We start from the raw sequence: 6,000 nt of genomic DNA on the forward strand, positions 1-6,000 counted from the left end.
ACAATTTCACTCTTGTATAGCTCCTATTATTACAAAACTGTGAACAAAATTACAAAGTTAAAAAGAGCTGTTCTAGGAGATATGACAATGTTACATCAATGCATCTCAGTCCTTCAAGGCATGAAGGTTTAAAGACTCAAGCTGTTGGTCACTTAGACATTTTGAATTGTGTACTACTGCAATCAGCAACACCACCAGCATGAAAAAAAATCAAGAAGGAAACCAGTGAAGTTAAAAGCTTCTGTATTAAAGCCATGAGGACATAATTTGTTTTCCACCTACATATATATCCAGAAATTATACTGTGGAGCAACAAAAAATTCTATTTCCCGTTAAAAAATGCAAGTTACATCCCAGTAACGTATCATGGTACTATCACAAAAGCAAGCAAGCAATAGGGGGTAAATTGTGACTTACATGTATGGTTTCTCACAGCACACTTTATCTGCAGTCTTCAAAATCTGTTTATTTTGGACAAATGACACAAGACTTCCTCATGGCAGGAAGTCCTGCAAGTCAAAGGCCACTACTGAAACAGTATTTCCACTATTTTGCAATAGGGACTTAAAATCACTTACAAACATGAGCAAATCTACTAATTAATACAAATAGATATGTTCTTTGGCAATTTAACCACCCAAGAGGGAAACACTGTCTTCTCTTTACATTTTTCAGCTTAGGGCATCTTCAGAAACCCAAGGGAATACCCAGAACCCAGCCACAGAACAGTTAATATCAACATTTGGGAAGTGAAACACCACGTTCCAACACCAAAGTTTCCAAACAATCTCATGACAGTCCTGAGCATTTCAAAGGGCAAAGAGAACATCTGCTCACACTCACCCCCATCCCTGTACATAAAGCACCACTGAAGTTTCCTGAACACTAAAAACCCCACAGAACACTTAGGGGAAGCTATAAATTACTTAATGCAAGGTTGGTGGACATGAAACACACTGCTAAATTTCTACAACAGCAGCACACATCAATACATCCTGAAGACCTGCTCATTTTGCCCACTTCTGACAGTTTAGCTCCACTAAACCAGAGCTAAGTACTGGTAGTAATTATGTCAAGATGGACAGGACTGACACCATCATCAGTCCTTTATTAAAAACTTCTTGTGTCTTTTCTCAATAGACTTGTCTTAGGCAACTCCACACAGCACCATCCTTCTCTCAGCATGACAGGCTAACCCCAAGCTGTCCCTTACCCAGCCACCTGACCCTGTCTGTCCCTCACACAGCATCTTCTTACCTTATCTGTCCCTTGCATGACTGCATGTCCCTTCCTCCTCACAGCACAGCCAGCAGACTGCATCCCAAACTGCAGCAGACTCTGCTTCTCAAGCTCCAACTCCATCTGCAACTTATTCTCAACAGCTGACCCTCTCTATCCTAACCCCCCTCCTCACTGGGCAGGCAAGGCTGTCTCCACTTTGCAATCAGTACAGCCATAATTCATTGAGGAAAATTGCCTCCTGCACTATCCTTATAAACCATCTTCCCACAAATACCAAGGTTTGCACAGCCACACAGATAGATGGCTGGCAAATCACCTTCTCAGACCACTCCTGTACCAAGATGCAACACAATAATGCAGCCTTGTAACGTCAAGGTTGAAATTAACAAGAACTATAATTATTTTTTTACTTAGTATCTTTCTGTTACCATTTTGAATAAAAAGATACACATTCTTTTCCCACAGTACTGTGAGGTACCAGTACTACCAAGTAGCTCATCTTGATGTACTGAACTGGAAATAAACAATTGACTGGACACACTAAAACCTTGATTTAGAAATGTTGTAATACATTTTCAAGTGAGTGCTGAAGATATCAAGTCACAGCTGCACCATGCTTTAACTTGCTTCAACTAGACAATCAGCTGGCTAAGAGATGCAACATGACCACAAAATCTAAAACATAAAACACTTTTATTCCAAGTCTAGCACTCTAAAACTGCCCAACAAACTAGAAAAGCAAATGTGTCCAGTTCTTAGCAAACACATATCAAACAGAAGAATACCATTCACTATCCTCCAATCTTACATTTGAGGGATTCTTCTACCCAAAGCACCTTGTTATCAACAGTGCTGAGTATTGCAGAGCTGGCTCAATTGAGCTCAGCAGACCCACACCACATAGTGAGGAGACTCCCCTACAGTCCAAACGTGCAGCCAAAGCTGGACTGCCAGCAATTCTTGACCAAGGCCATGGAGCAAAGGCACAATGCCACATTAACATGGACACACTTCTAGGACATGATGCCTGCCTATAGCCTCAAAGCAAAGAAAGAGACTTGGCTGGCTCACTGCCACTGACCAGCTCCCACAGCAGGTGAGTTCATATCTTCAAATGCTGTATGTCTACCAAGATTGCATAGGATGAGTGAGATATTGCAGAAATGTCAGTTCCTGCAGGCTGCACAGTTTGTTCACGTAGCCTACTTCAAGATACTGCTAGCTTGTCACCAAAATGTGCCAAGGATGCAATCAAGCTGGCTCTCTGCAGAGCCTGACTAGATCCATAGGAGTCTGTGAGCTCAGGAACATCCTACAGCTGTACAGCCATAACTGGACACAGAGGCACACACAGGCATCAGGGTGCAACCCAGCTTTGGTGGAGAAAAATAACTTCTGTTAGGTACAACATGCAAAATGTACTTTTCTTAGCAGGAAACCCACCACTTGTTTTTCATAGCAGAATTTCATGGTCCAATATGCGGACATGCATGGACCTCGTAAAAAACCTACCTTACCAAGAAACCAAAATTCAGTCATTAAAAGAAGGCCAGGACTCACAGGTCTACACTGAAATCTTGCAAGTTACTCTAGTCAGCAAAAACATTTCAGTAAAATCATTTATGAAACTATAGGTCAAAATAAATACATCTAGTCCTCTGCACTTCTTCCATAAGCGTTTCTCTATGCAAGCACAGCTAGAAATTATAGTCCTAATCTTTCAAGGTGAACATCACACAGGGTTTCAGCACCCAGCACTACTGACTGGTGTCTATGTAAACCTCTCCATTTGCCTGGACCACCTCCCAGAACTGCAGGGTGAAAACCACGCTCAAGACAAGGCGCAGGTGCTCCAGCAACCCCGCAAATCCCCCCAACACCATGTTCCGACCCCTCCGACCCCCCTGTCCCCGGGGACAAACCTGTCGGGCTCTGTAACTTCAATGTCCCTGCCGCACCGCGGGGTCGACAGCTCGAGGCTGCCGCCAAATTCAGCACCCGCACGAAAAACCAAAATAAAACGCGGGGCGAAAAAGCCGAGCCGACCCAGCGGCTGCGAGCCGCCCGGGGCACCCCCGCCCTCCCTGCAGGCCTCCCCAGCGCCGGGGCTCCCGCGGGAGAACCTCCCGCCCCGGCCACAACAAAGGCGGCCGGAGCGGCCCAGCGCCCCTCCGCGACCCCCGGGCCCCCGGCCGCACAGCCCCTGCCCCGGAGCGGAGGGGGCAGTGACAATGATCGGCCGCCCCCGGCACCTGCGCCGCCGCCCCCTCCTCCGGCCCGGCCCGGCCGCTCGGCATCCCCGGGCAGCGGGGCCTGCGGCCGGCCCGAGGGGGCGCCGGGTCTCCCCGGGCCCGCAACAAAGCGGCGGGGCCCGGGGGGCGGCGGGCACTCACCGGGGGGCGGCGGGGTCCCGGCGCGGGCAGGGGGCGGCGGGCGGTCCGTCGCTGCGGGCTCTGCTCTCTCCGCTGCGCTGTCTCCGCGAGCAGCGCTCGGCTCGGCTCGGCTGGGCTCGGCTCGGGGGTTAGGCGGCGCGGCGGCCGCGGCCGGGCGGTGCGGGCCGGGCCGGGAGGGCGGCTCCCCCCGGGCGGGCTCGGGCGGGAGGCGCCGCCGCCGCCGCTGCTGCACCGTCCGGGCGCCGGGGTCGTCCCGGCCCCATCAAGGCCGGGCCGCGCCGAGGGGGCCGCGGAGGGAGCGGGGCCGCTCCCCGCGGCGGCTGGTGGCCATCTTAGTCCTCCTCCTCCTCCTCGGCGCCGAGTGCCCCCTCCCCGCCCGGCTGCCAGCGCTGCCTCCTCCCTCCGCTCCTCCTCCTCTCCTCCCACCGCTCCCGGCTGGCTGCGGTCGCTCCCGGGGCCCGGCTTGGTCCCGGCAGGCCGCGGGCCCTCTTCATCGTTCTGCCGCTTTTTACCATTATCTTACTTTTTGGAGGGGTGGGTTTGGCTTCTCCCCGTTCTCGGCCAGAATTCCCTCTCCTCTGGCGCTGCCCGCCCTGTGCTCTCTCCTCTGCCCGCCGCCACAGGCCCGGGCAGCTGACCGGCGAGGAGAGCCGTCCCGGGCAGGGACCTGGAGGGGGGATGAGGAAGGGAATGCAGGTGGATGCCGGAGCAAATAACCCGCCCTTGAGCTGGGCTCGGGGTGCTTTCCCTTTCTCTCGTTGTCGAGTGTACATCTATGGAAAGTCCACTGGATATCCCTGGTGCCGACCTCAAAGAGGATTGTATCCCTGTGCTGGCTGACCAGTCTTATCTGTATGATCCAGATGTTTAAACAGAAATAGTTACCCCTTTTCCTACTTAACCCAGAAGTTACGTTAAATTCCCGACAGCCGAAAGACTCGTTTTTGTCTGCAGGACAGGCTGGGCACACAGTGCAGGGGCTCACTGCAACCCCAGACAAGCTGCATCCCCTGGGACACTCCCGAGGAGCAGTGCAAAGGTGTGTCCAGATACCCTTCTGCCTTCTTCCAGTCACTTATAAACTTATCTCCTCTAAGAAATCGCCTGCTAGAAGCCATTCACTGTCTAGCAGTTTTGTTGGGGGTATGTTTTTGTTTGTTTACAAAATCCCTTCTGAAGCCTTCATTGAAAAAAATCAAATAGCAGTTTGGAAGATCTGGCTGCAGGGGTAAAAGCTGCAATAAACAATCTATGTTTCATTGGCAAAGGAACCAGGACTATTGCCTCTTGCCTGTGCTGCAGGGGTTTATTAAAGGAAGCTGTGTACTCTGTTGTGCTTGAGGACAAATGGAATAAACACCATTTATCCATTCTTCCTCCTCTGGCCGTTAGCATCAAACATGTAAATGCACTTAATGTTTTTTTCTGGCTGATGTTCTGCTGTTCAGATGGCAGTGGAAATTATCTGGTCCCGTTCAGGTGGGAAAAACTCTCCTTAAAACTTATGGATGTCTTAAGTGAGGCTAGCTCTACTTCAGCTCCTAAGAAGCACTCACTAAAGACAAAAGTATAACTTCAAACAAAGAAAGCCTACTTCTCCCAACTAAAAACAAAACAAGCAAGGACAAGTGTCTAACATTCTTGCATACACAATACCTTTACTTGTTAAAGACATCTTCAGGCATTCAAAATTCACAATGTGGAGAGGAGCAACATCTAGCCCAGCTCAGGAGGACACTCCAGGCTATAGTTTGGGTTGAAATGGGGCTGACTGTCCCTTTGGAATACCTGTATTTTTTTCTGTGCAGGACAATCAGTGAAGAACAGGCACCGAGAGAGAAATCAGGCACAGTATATCAGCCACAGTCCTGTCCCAGCAACTGTATCAGTGGCAGAAGCTCTTAAGACAAGAATACCAACTGTGTCTCTTGAGAAAAAATTTACTCCATGTGTATCTTGTTTTGCCCCTCCTAATGAAATGCTTATTTTTGCCTACTTTTGAGACATGAAGCATTGTAACAAATTCTTCCCGACCACTCTTTGCAGCTTCCCATTCCCATGTCATATGCTAAGACCTGTAATTGACACTGTCTGCTATGGAAAAGAATACATTTGTCTATGGCTAAGACCATATAAGAAATGTTACAAGGATATGAAGGAAAAATGAGAATGGTCAAAACATCAAACTGCAGATTTTCTTTCAGGGGACGCCTTTCTGAGGGCACTCACCATGTTTTGTATGCATCATATAGCAGTGTATGCACAGAAGGAAAAATATGTGTTGAGTTACATGCTATCACATATCAGACTGACATAATTTACCCCTGGAGTGAAGGCTAAGCTCAGGAGTCTGTGGAAAATGTTT

At 49.4% G+C, this 6,000-nt stretch overlaps 1 protein-coding gene across 4 annotated transcripts in view; it reads right to left on the bottom strand.

The window, feature by feature from the left end:
* WDFY3 (WD repeat and FYVE domain containing 3) overlaps positions 1-4,023 on the bottom strand; it is a 145,969-nt gene extending 141,946 nt beyond the window's left edge. For all 4 annotated transcript variants that reach the window (XM_079306951.1, XM_079306950.1, XM_079306949.1 and 1 more), the window contains exon 1: positions 3,636-4,023. The gene's annotated coding sequence lies outside the window, so the exon portion shown is untranslated. The remainder of the gene's footprint in view (positions 1-3,635) is intronic.
* Between the last annotated feature and the right edge of the window lie 1,977 nt (positions 4,024-6,000).

This window comes from Erithacus rubecula (genome assembly GCF_903797595.1).
Source record: "Erithacus rubecula genome assembly, chromosome: 5".
Classification (NCBI taxonomy): domain Eukaryota; kingdom Metazoa; phylum Chordata; class Aves; order Passeriformes; family Muscicapidae; genus Erithacus; species Erithacus rubecula.